The sequence below is a fragment of the Protopterus annectens genome, chromosome 9.part0 (assembly GCF_019279795.1).
Source record: "Protopterus annectens isolate FY-2018-M chromosome 9.part0, PAN1.0, whole genome shotgun sequence".
Taxonomy (NCBI): domain Eukaryota; kingdom Metazoa; phylum Chordata; order Ceratodontiformes; family Protopteridae; genus Protopterus; species Protopterus annectens.
This window is the reverse complement of record NC_056743.1, coordinates 1734254526-1734275596: the sequence shown is the minus strand read 5'-3', so window position 1 is coordinate 1734275596 and position 21071 is coordinate 1734254526. Positions and strand designations below refer to the sequence as shown.

At 41.6% G+C, this 21071-nt stretch overlaps 1 long non-coding RNA gene across 1 annotated transcript in view; it reads right to left on the bottom strand.

Moving 5' to 3' along the window:
- LOC122812234 overlaps window positions 1–21071 on the bottom strand; it is a 420127-nt gene that overhangs the window by 20210 nt on the left and 378846 nt on the right. The window contains exon 3 of the long non-coding RNA XR_006366373.1: window positions 13459–13611. This is a non-coding gene — a long non-coding RNA (uncharacterized LOC122812234). The remainder of the gene's footprint in view (window positions 1–13458; window positions 13612–21071) is intronic.

Here is a 21071-nt window from a genome sequence, read left to right as displayed (position 1 = left end):
CCTAACATTTGTCTGTGTGGTATGGACTACAATGAGGGTGGGGTACAACACATTAACCCTGTTCTACTGTATCTGGCACAGATGTGCTGTGCACATGTCACTCTTGCACCTTTTGTAGTTGTGAGTCTGTCAACAGGCCAATGGTTGAACACTCCTGTGACATGCAAAGGTATTTGTAATCAAATATCCATGCTATCTTGTACATCTGTACTGCTAACATCTACAGTGCTAATGGTTCATGGACATGCACACCATACTCAGCAGGGTTATAGTGCAGTGCCACCCTAAATGACTGTCATCACCACTTGTGGGTTGATATTATCCAACACCCTATCTGTATTGTATGGTCATGCTAGGCACTTGTTCAGAACATGTGAGCATGTCATGAGCTACTGATTACTATAGCGCCCATTCCACACCATTTCCCACAGGTACACTGGCTGTCCTACACTTCCCAGCTTGCTTAAGGTATGACAGCTGTTGTACACACGTAACGCACATATCCTGTGGGACATGGTTGTATATGCAGGCATGTCCAACTGTCACATACCAGTGCTACTGCCTGTCTATATGAGGGATATGTCGTACATGTGGCAATAGAGCTATTGTCTCATGTACACATTCAATGCTCACTTCCCAACATACGGCACTACAGCCTGTGGGGGATGCACGACTGCAGCCGTGCTGGGCCCATAGCTCTCAGGTGTACCTCATTACGGGGAACGTACCTCATTTGGGGTTCTAAAAGATGCATGTTCCTCAAGGTTCCATATTGGAAGGGTCTGTCACACATTCATTGTTGTACATAGTTTACCTGCTAGCCATGGCTAGATAGATGAGAATCATATTAATTCATTGGAATATCTGTTTTATACGTAAGACCAGCCTATTTTAGCCATCATATGCCCTTCCTAGTTGACGCTGTTAGTAAGCCAGTTGTAAGTGTTCCACGTTTCACCCATTTGTCACACGGTATGAGGGCTAATGTTCCTCATTTTGGGGACAGAAGGCTGACAGCTATGGCTGGGGGTAATGCTATCGCCAACCCTGACTGCACCTGACAGTCATTTGGGGATGTGTAACATTCGCAACACACCCCACCCATCACATAGTCTCACATAATCTACACCGCTGGCCACACCTACGAGGACAACCTGTGCAATACGTCTCCATACTTACTATAGGCACCAGAGGTAGCCCCCATCATGGAAGACAACATCGCCAGCTTATAGCTCACAACACACCAGTCATAGCTGACTCTGTAGGGTGTCACACTGCAGTTCCCACAGCAGGCTACACAAGGTGTTAGTCGCTTACATCTTGCTGTCGGGTAACTGCTTCTGCAACATAACCTATGCACCCATGCCACACCTCACCAGGTATGATATGTCTGTCATTCGCCATGTTAGTGTGACTGCCCTTTGATGGCACTTCACAGACTACTTGTGCAGGGACATGCAATAGCTCACCAGTCTTATAGCCCTGAGGGTGTGGGCCTAGCCCTGGGGAGCATTTTGCATTCGTCCGGACATGATACCACTGTACAATGACCGACTGTGTCACTTCAACAGTTGCCTATGCTCCTATTGTCATTCCACAGGCATGTAGAATCTGTCCGCTGTGACTGTCCTGGTCAAACACAATGCTGTGGCACAGATGACTTGCACCTGTCGGCCCTGGGAGTACAGCTCACATGCAAGGCTCTTGCTGCTTCTATACTGCCTGTCCTGCACAGTTTCCAATAACTGTCACCGGCAGGCGGTAACTGGCATGCGCGACATGGGGTCATGTGACACATTGCTTGCATCTTCCCCTGTGACGCACGCAGGCAAGGCACACCTTATAATGCACCACTCCAACATGTCTGCAGTGACTGGGACCTGCCTGTAGGCTCTGCAGAGCACACCTGCAATGACAGGTTATAGACGGACCATACCTTTCAGGCACATACCTGGACCGGCACACCCACAGCTGAGGGGTTCCCATATCCCACTATGTTTTGCACACATCCTGGCAAGTTGCTTAGCACAATGCATCAGAGGTGCTCCACATGCAACTAACTGTGTTCGGGACCGCTATGCACATTGTAACAAGCGACAGAGTCAACATCATACCCCACGGGTAACATACCTTCTATGGTGGTATAGTGGACAGTGGGCCTCAGCTACTACTGATGTGTGACTTACACTACCCCACACTTCACTGGGATAGCCACTCATGTACCGATACATCCATGAGTCATACCCTCCACTCTGCTGGATCAACACATACACACCACCTCCAAGACCTACATTACCCTTGGCATGAACACTACCACCATGTGACTGGTGTTACACACCTGGGTTTATCCCCTCATTGGTGGATTCTGAACATATGCTAGTCTACCTTGTTAGCCACATCCCGGCAACACACCCATTACAGCATACACAGTACATGTGTACTACAACACCTACTACAGACATCTGCTGACAGCGGTTGTTAACATCATGACACCCGTGCAGAAGGACAATGCACATACAAATGCTGACACATACCCCGGTGCACTTAATTAGCATGTACACAACTGCATGGATCATGCTATTCCACACAGAGCCATGATGGTACACACCAGATAACAGATGCCACTCTGGTGGTCATGTTCCATGGACATATGATGTACAACAACAGGTGTATGCTGTTGCACAGTGGTGTACATTCCCATGTGTGGGGTGGCTCACTGGTCAGCCGTGGTGGGGCCACAGGGTCCCTCATCACATACTCCAAGACTAGCTACGTAAACATGACTGCCACACATTCCGGGGTGTACCACCAGGCATTATGGTGGTATGTCAGTATTCGATGGCAACACCCACATCTGCTGTCACATACAACAGTCACTCATGAACATTGCAGACCCAAGTATTGTTGGCAACATGCTGGAGGATGGATTCAATGGTGACAGTACACCCTCTCACTCACTACAGTGCGCAATCCATACATGAACATTGTGGTGTCCCTGTGGTCACACCTACACAGTACTGACCTACACTCTATGTGTCCTGGGACACTGGACCCATGTCACCTTCCAATGTCCCAGGCTGTGATGTCTACCAACCTCTGAATTACATGTCTCCCCACTAGGCCACCATATTCAGTAATAGCCTTGTTTCAGACATTGTGGACCCTGAATGGCACACAGCAGCATTTATCACACTACACACAGGTGGCAGCGCATTGCAGGAGTGGGACTATAGTCCTACACACCTGACTGGACTGTTCTGCGTGGCTATGGGGCACATCATCAAGGACGTCATTCTCAGAGACATTGTTGGTCTCCTGTCCTCGGCTGCCACCCGGGTTGGGCTTGTTAAGGCCAGAGCATGGCCCCTACACATGGTGGACTCCTTTCATACAGTTACCAGGGCAGTTGCTGATGGTACGGGAGTCCACACATCCTACATTGTCCTCTCATTGCCTTTCAGCACCATTCCCCATTCTGATATTGACAACATACACATCCACCTGCACATCGTACCCTGTGTCTCAGGATGTTATGCTATGTGGCTCATGGACAGGACACACAGTGAGGCCAGCATACCATAGTACCTACTACATGTCGGGTACTTTGGCATTCCACGGTTCTCAGTCATAGGGCCCCTCATGTTAAGTATATGCTTCCCTGTGGAACAGGCTGGCACATGGGACTTTCCCTGCCTAGCTTTAGAACCCCTACATACCAAGCGCCATGATTGCTCCACCAGCTGATACTGACTCCAACCATACGGGTGTTGCTGTGATAGAGACATAATATGACTATCATGGCATCAAGCTGCATGACACAAGGTGCATGCACATCACATTTGCATTACACCATTCACCCACTGACTATCACATGGATGGTAGTCCCCTACATACATATCACATTGTACATGTTTGCAGTACACACATATGTCGCACCCACTCCTGTGGTTACCGTATTGCCACTGTGGCATGAAAATCCTCCTACGTGGCCACACCTATCTGTACTGGGTGTTAACTGGTACATAGACACCCATTGTACCTCTGAACTCAAGACATCTACACACATTCAAGGGTGCACCACCCAATTTAGGGTGTACCTTACACAACAGCTACAGCTTTACATGCCACAACATTAACACGCCATGACTTTTACTGAGCTCCATTAGTTTAAATATGCGGCTGCACTATGGACACCACATCTGTACACATTTGCATACTACATACTCAGGGGTGACCTCTGCTGATCAGACAGGGCCCATGTCCACAACATTATTGATGGATATACTCCTCATATGTAACATAAGCAGAGGCCACTGTGAGCAACATGCTCATGGATATGTGCACACATGCCACAATGAGTGGGATGTGCTTCTGGGTTACATTCCCAAACCGGACACTCACCATGCTGTGGAACATAAGTCCTATGTACATCACGCAGGGACACTCAGTAGCACTGTTCATGTGATACCTCCCTTGGTGGTTGGGAGACACATGTAGGCCTGGGATCACTGCAGTGGCTGTACTGTGCAGTGGTGCAGGTGACACCTGGCTCTGCTCTTCATAGGACACTACCCTGGAGAGGTGCCACTAGTGTGAACACTGTAGTTGTGCTTACACATGGACTTGACAGACTGCATTGTACCGCACTATGCACCTGTGCAGCTATTACATGTCCTTTGTGCATGGTTACTTGGTAGCCCTTCCATTTAGATTAGCTATCATGCTATTACTATGTCCCATACCTACAGGCCATATGTATCCTGTTATTGTACATACCAATACACGATACCTGTGGTATGCATGATATGCCTGTTATGCTGTGTAGGATATATGTCATATCTACCTATAATACTATACATTACACATATTTCACATAGTATCCCATAATGCAAAGCATACTTGCTCAGCGGGACCACCTTACATATGTCATTAATGTTATATGCCCATACACATGTGTGCTGTGACAGTATATCAACATATACTATCCCCTGCTATGGCACGTCCTTGTTGGACATACCCTACCACTGACGGCGGGTTGTATGGCATTGTTCTGTTTAATGAACTCATGTAGCATCCCTTGTGGTGTCTGTGCTGTGTACCTTGTGTCCCACTGCTGGACGCACAGATTCTACAAGCGTTAGTATGCTCGGCAAGACATCACTACATAAATACCTTTCTCCACTTTATGCATTGCGGACACGTTTAATTAATGCAAACCAGGCTATACATACAGTAAAACTAATTAATACAGATCATGCTATACATAAACTTACATATCGGGCATTCTACATCCCTTGTTGTCGTTACGGCGTTTTGTTTCTATCTCTCTCACAGTGTTTCAACTGTTATTCGGTATGAGCATACGGTTTGAATGTCTGGCAAGTCATCCTTATATACGTCGATACCTGAAACATGTGGATTCTTCCCACCAATTGGTGTTCCTGAGTGACTAATTACTTGCATATCAGCTGTGCAGCTACTCCATTCGCCAATTACGTGGCGACAGTGGGGTATAATTGGATTCTCCACTTGGGCATTGCCTATTTGCCCTACCTTTGGGGAGACAGTCTGTATTGTGTTTTGTTATGAGTAACTGCAACTGCTATGCATGGAGACAAGTATAGTTTGGATTCATGTCCCCCGTGGATTGTGTGTGACAGGTAGAGTATTTGGTTCAACATGTGGGTGTACCTGTCATCCCGACGTCTGATAACGGAGCATTGCAATCAAAACCTATAACATGGCTGTTTGTTCCATTATACAATGCCTGCAATTTTGCATGTTGCCTTTAATTGTGTCTCTCACATGGTATGTTGAGGGTTCTGCAGATGTAATTGACTGACTGGATGTTTGTGCTGCTATTACAGTTTATATTGCTTTAGTTTCTAGTGTGGGGGATGTCGGTGGTTGTACGTAACATATACGGTTTGTGGGCCTTGCATTTCTACATAATCCGTATATATGTGTGTGGGCTCCATCCCTAATTAGAGAGCTAACAGTTAGTAGACTTATGTTACATGATTGTACGTTGGGCCATTGTTAATTTGTTTCTATATCATCTGCAGGTGAGCTTGCTACTTGTATACCTCCGTAATTGCAGTGATATATCAGGGGATATGTGTAGGTGACAGCTATCCCTTGTATTTCTGTCCCAGATATTTGCAGTCATTGTGGTTGTGTTGTTAAAAGAGCCTGTTTGCCATGGGTTGCCACCTTATCATATGGTCATTGTTGGACACTTGCAGGACACAAAGCGGTGTTTACAGGCCAACACGTAGCCATGGTCAGTACACAGGTAGCACATACTTTTATCCTCACTACATACCTATTGTTGTGTGACTTTGGATACTTATCATATTGCATGTAACATTTAGGTTTCTTACATACAGGCATAACTATTAAATACGACTGTTACATTATATATGGGACATATTTATGTCCTACCATCTCGGACATTTGCCCTTTGTACTGTTTTATGTCAGGACACACCTGCCCAGGGTGGGGATGTCCCTCCTACTGTGGTACAGGTAGTAACCGTATGCCTACGGCTAGCTATACCCACACCTACTATACTGATCTGCCTCTGACTTGGCACCAACATACACACGTTGTGGACTCACACACACATTACAGTCACACAGAAATGCACACGGCACCCTCAATGCACACTTACACAGACTACAGCACTCACAGACACAGTTGAACACAGTACCTATGTGGACCGCGACACCGTCAGCGGTGACTAACCGTCCCTTTATATCATCATACAATTACTCACGGATGTACTGTTCTGGTACTGTGTTCTATCGGTCTTTCAGCCTCGTGGTTACGCATGTCGGTATGTTACACATTCCATGGTTGGCGGTATCCTATTTGTTTGTACCTCCAAGATGTTATGAATGTCGTTGAACTATCTATCATATTTGCAGATATCGCTGAATCCATCTATATCACCATATATCCCTCTATTGCCCTTTCTATCTGTATTATATATATGCATATGTGTACATATATATATATATATATATATATATATATATATATATCTATATATATATATATATATATATATATATATATATATATATATATATATATATATATATATATATATATATATATATATATATATATATATATATCTATATGGGTCTACCTGACAACATCGACACATCACATCACAGCACCGACAACCAAATCACCGACACCACATAACAGACAGTTCACAAACACGAAACATCACATGCCCGACAACGAAATCACCGACACCACATAACCGACAGTTCACAAACACGAAACCTCACATGCCCAACAGACCATAATAATGACAATCAACAAACAAAACAAATCCCCTGTCCAAAAAGCACACACACAACACAAGCACACCAAAATCCTTACACACCCACACTAAACCTCACATACACAACTATCTACAACCTTAACCCAAACCCTAACCCTAAGGTCCGTCACTATCGCACACTCACCTAACCAGCCCTAACCTAACTCACTTAACCCGCCCCTAACCCAAAGACTATCACTACCACACACTTACCTAACCCATGCCCTAACCCTAACTCACTTAACCCGCCCCTAACCCAAAGACTATCACTACCGCACACTTACCTAACCCGCGCCCTAACCCTAACTCACTTAACCCGCCCCTATCCCTACAGACCGTCAATATCGCACACTTACCTTACTCGCACCCTAACATCCATCACTACTGCATACTTACACAGCCTTTTCCCATGTCAGTGTTCTCAGCGTCGGTGTTTTCATCCATCGGTCTTCTCAGTTGTCGATCTTCTGGCGTCTGTGTTTTCAGTGTTGGCGTTCTAAGCTGTCGACGTTGTCAGGTAGACCCATCTATATATATATAGATAGATATAGATATAGATATATATATATATATATATATATATATATATATATATATATATATATATATAGAGATATATATATATATATATCTCTATAGATATATATATATATATATATATATATATATATATATATATATATATATATATATATATATACATATATATATATATATATATATATATATATATATATATATATATATATATATATACATATATACCTATATCTATATCTGGCGGGGAACGTGACAGGCACACAGCACCACTATATGCTGTAAGACTCATGTACTGTCAGGTGTTGGCATTCCGTGTTCCACTGGCTGTTGTGTTTACAATGTTTGAGGGCTGCCTATGTAGGAGTCACACATTGAGCCACCTATACATTACAATTTACAGGTGGTCATGTTTGTATGCCATCCATTTTACTGTGTGTGCCGGTGAAGAGGTGTCAGTCTGTAGGGGCCTACATGGTCAGAGTATGTGCTATACGTTCCCTCTTTGCCAAGGCGTAGGCATATTGGGCACGCCTCTGTCTGCCTACTGGGGCTGGCACAGTGTGTTCATGGTCTGAATCCCTCTGTGCCTGTACTGGCCTTGGCAATTCCGGTGGGCTATGAGGGCCTTCACCATTTTGTCCCTGCTGCAGCTGCTTCCGCAGGATCATATTATGTAGCATGGCACATACTATGACGATGTGGGCACACGTGCCTGGAGAGTACTGCAAGGCTCCACCAGATGTATCCAAGCACCAGAACCGTGATTTCAGCATCCTGAACACACGCTCTATGATGATTCTGGTTTGTGCGTGTGCCTCATTATGGCATTTTTGCATGGGTGTGTATGCATTTCTGATGGGAGTCATCATCCATGGCTCCAGTGCATAGCCAGCATCCCCCATGAGATGGCCATGTGGGATGTCCCCCCTGACAAATACCTGATACAGCTGTGAGGCATGCCAGATATGGGAGTCATGGTAGCTTCCAGGGCTGCCAGCACACACATCCATGATAATGCCCTGGGCATTGCAGACGACCTGGCAGTTGATGGAGTGGAATCCCTTGCGGTTTATGTAGCGCATACCCTGCTCACCGGGTGGTGATTTGATTTGTATGTGCGTGCAGTCTACTGCACCCAGTACCTCCGGGTATTGTGCCACACGGTGGAAGTGACGCATATTGCTGGCCAACTCCTCCTGAGTTCTGGGGAAGTATATCTGCTCATTGGCATGTGGTAACATGGCATCCAGGAACTGGTGTAGTACCCTGGATGCTGATGCCTGTGAGATACCCATTATATCTCCAGTTGGCCTTTGAAAGGTACCTGTGGCCAGTATTCGCAGGCTTACACATACCTTCATGTCCACTGGTATGGGTTCCCCTCTGTTGTTTCTGGTTCTCAGGCGTGGCTGGCACAGCTCCACTATTTGCTGTAAGATGTCCCTGTCCACCCTGTAATGCTCTACTATCTCCAGGTCATGTAGCCCCTGGTAGGTTACCCTTGGTATGAACACTCTCCTTCTCCTCCGAGGCCTGCAGTGGTTGTTGGCATCATCCTCCACAACACCGTCAGTCTCTAACACATGCTGATGAATCACAGCTATGGCAGCTCCCAACATGTATATTTTAAAAGTTCCCCGTGTGTTTACACCTATGGTGCGGTGTTTGGGAATACACAGGTGTGTGTTGGGTGCTTACACACTTTATACTATTGTGCTGTGAACACTGATGATGTCATAGGGTATGTATGTATGTTCGTAGCTACAGGTTATGTTATGTGTTTTACTGCCGGAACTACTATTGTGGTGCCTTTGGTGTTGAATTACATTTGCCTGCCGTGGATTACCTCTTGACCTTCCCTTTACATTTCTGCGCGTTGCACCTACCATTTTCTGGCGTGCATCCTGCAGCCTACTTTCATTTGTACTTTCCTGGACCTGGCGTTTCTTACGTTATGTGTGCTACTGCCGGTCTGCTGTCACTTTGCTTTGCTCTGCTGTGTCAGGTCTCCTATCTTTGCAATCCAATACCTCCCCTCCTTTCTTTGCATTCACATGCCTCACCTATCCTGTTTTGCAGATTTCTGCAAGTGGACTTGTCAGCTGCCGTCGATTGGCCTTCGTGGGTTGATTGGTGTTGATTGCTCATTAGTACTCCAATAACCCTACTTCCATATTTCCTTTTCTTCCCCTGACCTTCCTGTTTCTGTTATTATTTGTGGCACGTGCGTCTGATTACTGGGTTTCGGGCACGTTTTCATCCTTGTACACATGCGCTTTTGGCCACAATGTTTGCTCTCAGCTAAACGATTCCTCCCCACCCCTATCCTGCAGCTTTGCTTAGCAATGGACAGGCCAGATTTGCAATGCTCCAATGTGCTTATTGCTACAGTGGCACACCCCTCTGCTGATGTCATGTATCTCCTCTGAGCCACTCCTCGGTGTTATACCACTGCGCCGTGTGGTACAACCTTCCTCCGGTGGGACATTTGCGATTCAGTATTATCTGCCTCATTTGCATGGCATTGACTACTAATTCATAGTTACTGCGCCGAACACTATCGCAAGCCCTTAGCAACCCTTGCACCTTGGTTGTGGTGTTCCATGCCTACCATTGTGTGTTATGCTGTAAACCTGATTTTTATTACGTTGCGATTTTATGACATTTTTATATTATTTCTTTATGTTACAGCTTCCACACACATGCCCTGCGGTTCTGCTGTGCGTTACTGTGGACATGACATTAAATGTTGTTATTTACGTGTTGTGCATCTTTTCTTATGCCATTGGCTGTGTATTTCGCCATTGGCATATGTTCACATTGTGATACCTGTGTCTGGCCCTCTTCCATAGCTCCGATGTTCTGTTTGGGAAAATGTAAACCGTGTTTTTTGGTTTACATTTCCATGAGCTTACGCTATGCCTGCACCACTTCATGAATCGCTATATGCCTTCATTTGCATGATGCAACACTGCACATGGGGTGATTTGCATACCTACGCCGGGGGCTGCGCAGATCTGGCGTACGCCGGTAGTGCACGTGGAATTGGATCGTACCTGAATCGCTCTGCGGCCATATTTGGCATTATAATGCCTACGCTATGCGTGCACCTGGCGCAAGCTTCATGAATCCTGGGGCTTGTCTTTTCAATGAATCTCATTACATTTAAGTGATTTGACGTATTTACATTATCTTAGTGCTCTAATTAGGCATGAACAGTAGCATCCAGTGGATCTAGTTAGTTTTACGGATATTGATAGTTATTATGGATCTATATCATATAGTCAAAGCTTTAGGTCAGTGGTACATAACGTCTGGCCCCGGGGCCAAATCTGGCCCACGATGCAACACCATCCGGGAACAAGAGAATCACCAAAATTTTTAAAAAAAGTAAATAAATGCTATGCCTTACTCCAGTCACACAAACTTTCTAGCACATGCTTACCTACTTAATTGACTGCAGTTGCACACTCCTCTAATTTTTAACTGCAGAAGTAATTATTCTTTCTTATTTATAACTTGCATGCTGTAAACAAAGTAACTTTCTGCAAGAGTTTGTAATATGTCATGGCTGCAAGCCAGAATAAAGTTAAATGTAAAGTTGATGTAGAAAACAGGCAATTTCATGACTGCTTTCTTAAGTAAGATGCCAGTCACCTGTACCTATTGTTAACTCATATTGACTTACTATGTTCTGATGTGGCCCACAGATGCATTAGGAATTCATGTAGTTGCCCCCACCCCCCCTCAAGAAGGTTGTGCACCACTGCTTTAGGTAATCAAATACCTAAAGCTTGATGCTTAAACAGTGAAAGTTGTAAACCATGAATGGCCACTTCTGTGAATTTTTTCATAGAGAAGAACTAGCTTAGCTGCTATTGGGAATATGTCCTCTTCTCTCCTGGAGAGCATGTTGTGAATCTTGCCTGACTTTTTATATAGCTTTTTTCCTGTGGAATAAATATTACTGTCTGCTGGTGTCAACATGTGGTCAGTGTTCCTGCTACAAATGTCTTCCATTTATATGCCCTCATCTACAGTACATTACAATATTTCACCTGTCCTCTTCCTCTTTGTTCATTCCTGCAATCCATTTGTATGTCCCTATTCAATACATACACTTCCCCTGAGTCTTTACTTTAAATGGCAATCCATGTACCCTTAAAGATAATTTACAAAACTTACATAAAATGCACGGACTGGGATTCTACATTATTCTGCCCTGTATACAATGTCCTGTATTGTGTTTGGAACATGTACATCAATATATGATAGACCCTCGTAATCATTGTGGCATTCCATGCAATCCTGCTAAGCTAGTTTCCTCTATTGTAATGTGTTCACTGTCCATGTTGCTTTACAAGGTTTCCTGGCCAAAACACTGTCACCAGCCACAAAAACCATGCTTGTTTACATTTCAACGTGTTGCATGGCATGAATATGTAATTAGCACTGCTGCTTACTTTGCAAAGATGTAAGATCTATGTGGGCTCTGTGCAAAGCCTACACAGAGTTTATTGAATTCCAGGGATTATCTTGACCCTCTGACATAGAAGGATAAAGCCATAACTCTGATGCAGGTGTATTGAATCTGATAAACATCCTGGGGGTGGAGGGTTGTCAATGGTTACTGCTGGCACACCCATCCATAAGGTCCAGTTGACTTATAATCACCATGCCAGTATAGGCTTCTACAAGATTAAAATCAGCCAGGACTGGAAACATGAATTTCATGTTGCTTAGCTCAGTAATTTTAGCCTTCATAAGTGTATGTGCAGAGGCATTTCCTTGTTTCTGAGTTATTTAGGCTATTAGTTCAGATTGTCTGGGAAAGGGTTTGGCTGCAGAAAGGCTAATGGTCCATGAAGAGACACTGCACAAACAGCCTTTATACTTGCTTATATTATGGCTTCCTTAGGCCAGCACTCACCTGAGTAAGTGGCTGCATATCACAAATAGTGAACATATGGGCAGAGACTCATGGAAGGGGGATTGGTGACCATCCAAACAAAACTTTACTATGTGAAAACTAAATAAAAAAAAAGAATAAACAAATCTTGCAAAAATGAAATTAAGTAATGCATTCATGTCTCATGTTAACCATACACTATTTTTTAAAACAGAATTACTCTATAAAATGTAAATTGTACTAATAAGTGATGAGGATAAACACTGTACAATATTTTTCCAAAATCATGTCGTATTCACCATTATGATGAAACTGCAGCATTCATGGGTAAGTACTTAATTTGATATGTGATTCTCTATTTGATTTTGTTCTTATCTGACTGAATCACAGAATGCAGCTTATATTTATAAATGTGACATCCATCTGACTCTTACTAATATCTGCAAATAATAAAACAAATAATCTGGGTTAGTATTTAGCAGAAACATGTAATGCTGTAACTTTCCAACACATTGAATTAATCTAGCAGTAGTTTGCCTCTTCACATTAGTCCCCCAAACGTCCTACATGTCAATTATGAAAAACAGACATATTACTAGAAAACTATATCTGCATGATGCATATAACATTTCTAACTAAAATCACTGCTATTAAACACAAACTTGCTTACCATCACAACCAAAATTGCTTCCGTTAGTGAACAGATGAGAGATGGTCCTAGTTGTGAATCCCGGTGGGCAGGTACAGCTATAGCTTCCTATTGCATTGTTACAGATGGAGTGATCACCACAGATATCCTTATCCCGCTGGCACTCATCAATATCTGCATTTCACACAGCAAATAATCATATTAGTTATATAGAAATATATGTCACTAGTACAGCTGTCAAACACACGATGCCTTGCAATTTTCTCACTAATCAACATTAAAAATGGACAATAATTTCATTACTGACTCCTCCATGTGAACAACTTGTTTGCTTTAAAATATAACTAAGAAGCATTCCCTTACTTTAAAGCCATTAACAAGTATATGTAATTTTATTTCTAGAGAATTTGTTTTCTGGATAATATCACAGATAGTCTTAAAAATAAACCCTGTGATACAATAAAATCCTCACTACTCATGCTAACTGTACAGTGCAGGTCATGCAATGATGAGAAAATATAATTGAAAACGTATGGCAGCAATTTGACAGATCAAATACTAGTGCTATCAGAGCTGACCACACTCGTAATCTCCTTAAAGTCCCATGCATTGAGTTTGCAAAGGTATGCACTACATAAACACATGCACACATTTGGCACCCATGTCCTCCCAGACTCCCATATTACACACACACACACACACACACACACACACACACACACACACACACACACACGTTCATGTACACATTCATTCTTACAGTCATGCCTCTAAAGACATGCACACACACATATATTTACACAGATACACACACTAACAAAACTTCCACTCCCATATCTTCTCTCAAATTACCTGTACCACAAGTACTTGCATAGGAATGATTGGCTGACTGTGATGTCACCACCATCACTTTTTCCTTCTAGAAAACAATTTTACCTGAGCAAATTGAAAGCCACATACATTTCCAGGAATGCACATGGCTAATTAGTATTATCCAATCCCCCTGGTTGACGCAAGCATGCAGCTTTACCAGAGAGACCACTGTCATGACAGAGGCACCTATGTGCAGAAGAACTCAATGTTAGAGCACTATGGAAATTGGAAAGACTTAACCCAATGTGTAAACCTCCCAAGTTAAGGCTTCTGCATGTAAAAGAATTGTGATCTGGATTCTGATCATAATGAAGTTGTTACACATTGAACATATGGATGTCAAGACATTCACAACAAGAACAGAGTGAAGTGCATATCAAGAACGGAATATTCACATCCATGATGAGTACTTAGAATAAATGCTTTCTGAAGAGAGAGGACTGATCATATTTATGTGTATATGACTTAGAGCTGTAGTTCCTCCAATATACTTCTACATGCAGAAAAAAGTGTAGACGTGCAAAATGCATTACAGCCAGTGGCAGAATGTAAGTGTCAACGGCTTTGAAAGCTGTTAGATAATTCACTCTGCCACACTTTTGTTTCTGTATTTGTGTTCTTTATGTGACAACATGATGTGTTTTCCTGGTTACAATACTGCAAAATTGCTTTGGACACTGTTGTGCATTGTCTGCTGTTAGTGCTCTAGCAAGGGACTAGAGCTTAACAGTACCATGAGATGCTTAATAAAATGTAGGTTAAGCACTGTTGCTATGCCAGAAATGTGCTTAATAAAGTTGTCATTTTTATGAATATGGAGTAAAATCACAGTTATCTAAGTACTACAAGACATTTAATGCTGTTAACTGAGCAGTGGAATATACGGGGTTTGGAATAGACCATTTTGTCTTGAGACATCTGCAAGTGGGGCTAGATACATAGAGTTGCAGGAATTGAGAAGAAGGGTAGGATAGGGTTAATATGGGATGGAGGGATGTTTAGAAGGAAATGAGGTATGAGAATGGAGGGGCTTAGAGGGCTTTGTTAAGTGTAACTGAGGTAGAGGTCACACTTTCAATGTGAACTTTCTAGAGTGCAAGCTCACGTCCATGATGACCTGCAGTAGGTAGGGCATTGATCAGGTAGGCCTTGACTTAATAACTGTGGGTGTGAAGAGGTTTTTTTTTTCTTCCCTCTGGCTTTTGCGGAGTTAAATGGGTATGGTTTGGGAAGTGCAATGTGATGTAGGGGGTGGAGGGGTAGTGCTGTAGGGTCTCAGAAAGGAGCTCCCTGAGCTCCCTTTGCATATGTTAAAAAAAAAAAAAATATATATATATATATATATATATATATATATATATATATATATATATATATATTATACATCAATAAAGAAAGTTAAAAATTAAATTCCTTGGTAGTGCTCAGGATGGCAGGGTTTAGGAAGGGAGCTTGATACATGCATAAGACGGTCCAAGTCGCATTCTTGACAGGGGCACTTTCCATTTATGTCTTCATCCCTTGGTAGTTTTCAGGATGATCGGCAGTTTTGGTAGCTTTTGCTTTGCCCTCACGTTTTCCTCTCAGCAAGGTACTCATTGCTGTTTGTTCTGGTGTCACAACCAACCACAAATGATTTCCCGGGCTGCTAGTTAAACATTGCCCTGCCTTGCATGCATGGTGCAGCTATAACTGGCAAAGGGGATAGGTTGAACAATGATTACAGTTCTTTATAAAAAAAAAAAAAAAGGAGTGAAATATAGAAACAGCAATGATCTCTTAAAGCCAGGGTTCACAGTATCACATGAAGAATTCTGTACTGCCTTCCTGTTGGTTTCTTTCTGTTACTAAAGCAACAGTTTGAAAAGACAGTGTATACTAAACTATTCCAGTTCCTCATTTTTTTATTTGTTTGAGGAACGGACTAAACTTTAGTTAAAGAAAAGACTGCATTTGTTTCTTTAGCATTGCTATTTACAGCATTTATGATTTTGCTCATATTTGCAAACATAACTTGTTGAGTTATTGCAACTCTCCATAACCTGCAGCATATAAAACAACTTTAAGCTGTCATTATTATTATTATGACCCCTAAAACTATCAACACAGGATGTATTAACCCGTTTAGCAATTTGGTTCCAGATGATGACCATCCTGTAAGTATGTTCACCAGTTATGGGCAGTGTCAGCTTCTGTTTTTGTCTTTTACTTTTAACACTGGGTTATTTGAAACCACACAATCTGTGGTGCCACCTTAACAAACATTTTGAAATTTGATGGAAATATTGTCCATTTACACAACATTTTGTTTAATTTACAAATTTAGATACATTAGTACTAAATTGTAATCTGTCTATTAAAGATACTTGTGATGACTTACTAAATAGTAAGATTTCATTGTGCTTGTAAATGTACAATCTGTGAGATATTTTGTCCTACTAGTTTTCATACCAAGCTCTTTTAAAACTGCATTTGGCTTTACAACTTGGGGATGTAATACTGATGTGCAATATTGTTTTTTGGTATTGTTGTCCTATTATGGTACAAGTGGATGGCACCTTTAGGCACCTAAGAAACAGTACCAACAAAGCTATCTTCTCTGATAAAAGGAGTTATTATAGTAATCTCCAGCAAGCTAATCACAATAACCCTCAAAAATTCTGGTCAACCCTAAATAGGCTTCTACACCCTGGACAGACTACCACTCCATCCCCTACCGGATCTGAAAAGAATTCTACCCTTGATACTGCCAACACTTTCAACTCTTTCTTTATTGATACTATTAATTCCTTGGCCTCTCACCTCTCTAGTGACACTAGCATCCCCGACCTTGCATCCTCCAAACTACCAGTCTTTAGGCTACAACTCATTTCCACTGCCTTTATACAAAAATGTATCCACAAACTCAAACCATGCACCCCCTCGGCTGAAACACTCCCATCTGAATTCCTTCAAAAAGCAGCCTCTGAAATTGCCTATCCCATATCCATTCTCATTAATAGAACTGTAAATGAAGAAACCATACCTGACATCTGGAAAATCTCTCACATCATACCCTTACATAAAGGAGGTAACTCCTATGAATACTTTAATTATAGGCCCATAGCTCTCTTGTCCCCACTAGCAAAACTCATGGAAAAATGTGTTCACCATCAGTTAATGGACCACTTAATAAAGAATAACATTCTTACTAACTGTCAACATGGCTTTAGGCCTTTTCATAGCACAACCACCGCTCTCCTCTCCTTTACAGACCTTATTAACAAGAATCGTAATAATAAGATCCTATCTTCAGCTCTCTTTATTGACCTGTCTAAAGCCTTTGATATGGTTAACCACTCTATTCTCTTGAAAATTCTTGAATCTCTCTCCTTAGAATCTAAGGCTGTCCACTGGTTTAGTTCCTATCTTACAAACAGGAAACAAGCCGTTCTCTGGGATAACAAACTCTCATCCCTTCTCCCAATCTCACTTGGGGTCCCCCAAGGCTCTATTCTTGGACCACTTCTTTTCTCCCTCTTTATAAATGACTTACAAATAGCTATTCTCCAGGCTACTTGTATACAATATGCTGATGACTCCACATTAATTTGCTCTGCTAAATCCATCTCTGAACTTCAAATTAATACTCAAGCTGTTTTCTTCAAAGTTGAAACTTGGTTCTTAAAACGATGCCTACTCCTAAATGCTAAAAAAAACAAACTCTTACTCTTTAAGCCCACTACCAGATCCCCTACATTAGATTTTACTATCCTATCTAACAATGGAACTATTATATTACCTGACCCTACTACCAAACTGCTAGGTGTCACGATTGACAACAACCTTACCTTTGACTGTCATATCAACAATACCATTAAATCTGTAAACAGAAAACTCGGCTCTCTCTATAGAATTAAAACTTTCTTAACCCCCCCAGCCAAAGCTACTCTTGCCCACTCTCATCTTATTTCCACTCTTCTCTATGCTTCACCAATCTATACTAACCTCAAGAAAAACAATCTCTCTAAACTATCTACCACGTACAATAATATAGCTAGATTTGTTACTGGTAAAGCTTTCAGAACTCACCACTGTCTGAATCTGCAGCAACTCAACTGGCTTGAACTGACTAACATGTTGCTTCTTTCCCAACTCACATTTGTCCAAAGAGCATTCTACCAACCCCACAACACACCTATACTCTCTGACCTCTTAACCCCCTACTCTAATCTGAACTCCCTCCGTTCATCAAGCAAACTACTAGTTTCCTTAACCAAATCCAATAACCTAGCAGGTGATTCCCTTTTCTCGAATACCATTGGAAAACACTGGAATCAACTTCCTACCGAACTTACTTCCATTGCATCTACTGTTCTGTTTAAACAAAAACTCAGAATCTACCTTAAAAGCCACTGGATGTGTCCCTTCTCTAATCCTGATTAAAGTAATTTCCTTCAGTTAATCCTTCTTTTCTCTTCCCTATTCTTCTGTACCTCCTGCTTCTTCCCTTAGCTTTCTTTCTCTACCTTTACAGACTCCTTTCTTCATTTTTCCTCCTTATGGCTATGAATCTCTTTCCAACAAGTATTTGTCTGTTTATATCTGCTCTCTCTCTATTGCTGCTTCTCTTTCCTTGATCTTACACTCTCTCTTCTTGGTGTTAAAATATGTTAAAATGTTCAACATGATGTTACTTAGTTTCCCTAGGAAGTTAAGTCCTTTTCTTTCTTTTGGTAACATTTTCATTTCTCTTTCCCTGCTCTTACACTTTCTGTTTTCTTGGTTTTAGAATTAGGTAATAATGTGTATTATGATATTATCTACATAGGTAAAGTTCTATTCTTTTGTGTAACCATTTTCTTTGTCTATATCCTACCAGTCTGTATTTGTTAATTGTGCTCATGATCTATCTCCTTTTGTCTAAATGTGGAGCTTTTCTCCCCGGGCCTCTGCTGAAAATGGAAATATATCCAGTTGGACTAGCCCGGTCAACAAATGTAAAATAAATAAATAAATAAATAAATAAAATAAATTTTTACCACTTGATCTGTATGAAGTACTGGCTTATTACCCAGAATGGTAAGTATTCCAACCCATGGTCCTTTTCCATGTATCTTTGTGCTATTTGTACAAATAAAGAGAGTATTGGCAGAAATTATACCTGTTTTCCCCCGTCAAATTTATTTTTATTTTTGTGTTATTATTAACACACTGTGACATTTTTTTTATGATGTCTTCCCTTGTCAGAATTGTTACATCTTCAGAGGGTAATGTACAGCATTTAATAGAGAGCGAGCTGTTTACTGAAATGTTTATGTCAGTCCTTGATTTTTTTCCCTACCTTTATGTATGCCTGACCTTGTTTAGCTAACCATGCAGTTAAATTTGTGTTAAGTGTTATTCTCCCAAAGGTACATGATGTATGCTTTTTACAACTGAAATTGTCTTGTGATCTATTTTGTGTAGCATTTTCCCAACTTAGTGTCATTCGTGAAATGTTATGCCACGGTGGTACGGCGGTAGCATTGTTACCTCACAGCAAGAGATTCTCCCGTTCGATTCTCAGCTGGGCTTGGGAGTGCTTTCTGTGTGGAGTCTGCATGTCCTCCCAGTGGTTGGGTAGCATTCGAAAGACATGCGTGCATAAATGGGCGTGCCTTTGTTGAAGGTTGTGTGTCGAGGTGGCACCTCAGCATTTCATAAAAATCTACTGCCAATCATTAGCGGACCGGAGTTCCGCTGTGGTGACCCCTTACTGGGAAAAGCCGAAAGACAAACAACAAGTGTCATTCGTGAAATGTTGTAATAAACAACCCTGATTCCCTTTGTTTGGCATTTTACCAAAAGGAGTCCACTGAGTACAATACTTACAATAATAATCACGTTTTTCATGTTTATCAAAACTTGTTTGTCCTAACAACCTCGTTGGGAATACTTTTAACAAACTTTGCACAATGTTTGGCATTCAGTCTTGTTTCTAAAAAAACGAAACATACACTTTATTGAGCATCTGCTCCCCCTTTTAAAAATGATGCATTTTGCTGTTGATCACTGTAAACAATGACTCTCTTTTGATCCCTGTGAACTAGCAAGGTCTTGTTCTTTTTACTTTATTTGACCTTATAGACCAAAGGCCCTATTTGTTCTGTTACTTAATCACACTGTTCTATGATGTCTTTTAACCATTTTTGATGTTGTGCTACCTTTAACAAAGGTCTGTTAAGTCCAATCTCTGGATCAAATGGTAGTTGTGTGGGCATTTTTTTGCCTGTCGTGATTTCAAATGGTGAAATTCCTGTCTTGCTGTTTGGGGTAGCTTTTACCCCTAACAGAATTCCTGGCAAATGTTGCACCCATGTAGCATTTTTTTAACTAAGTTTTATTTATGAAATATTGTAATTCCCTCTGTTCTGATGTTCAGAATGATCCAAATGAAATGCAGATGTCTGGGTTGAATGCTGCATGCCTTGTCTCGCAGCTGCATTTTTATTTATAGTCCTTGAATCATGTTTCAGACACTGAGCAAGCCTTGTCTCAAGCTGTACCTGACTTTGTTACATTGCATGAATGAATGCTGCTTTATTTATTTGATTCCTTGCTTTTAGCTAAGACCATTGTAACCCTTTAATATATGTATGCTAGCAAACAGACATACATGTATTTAATTGACTATATTATTTTTACATATATTATGGCAACAGATGTATATATAAATTTAACTAGCAAATAGATGTGCACATGCATTTATACATCTTTAAACCTATCACTGTATACATTCC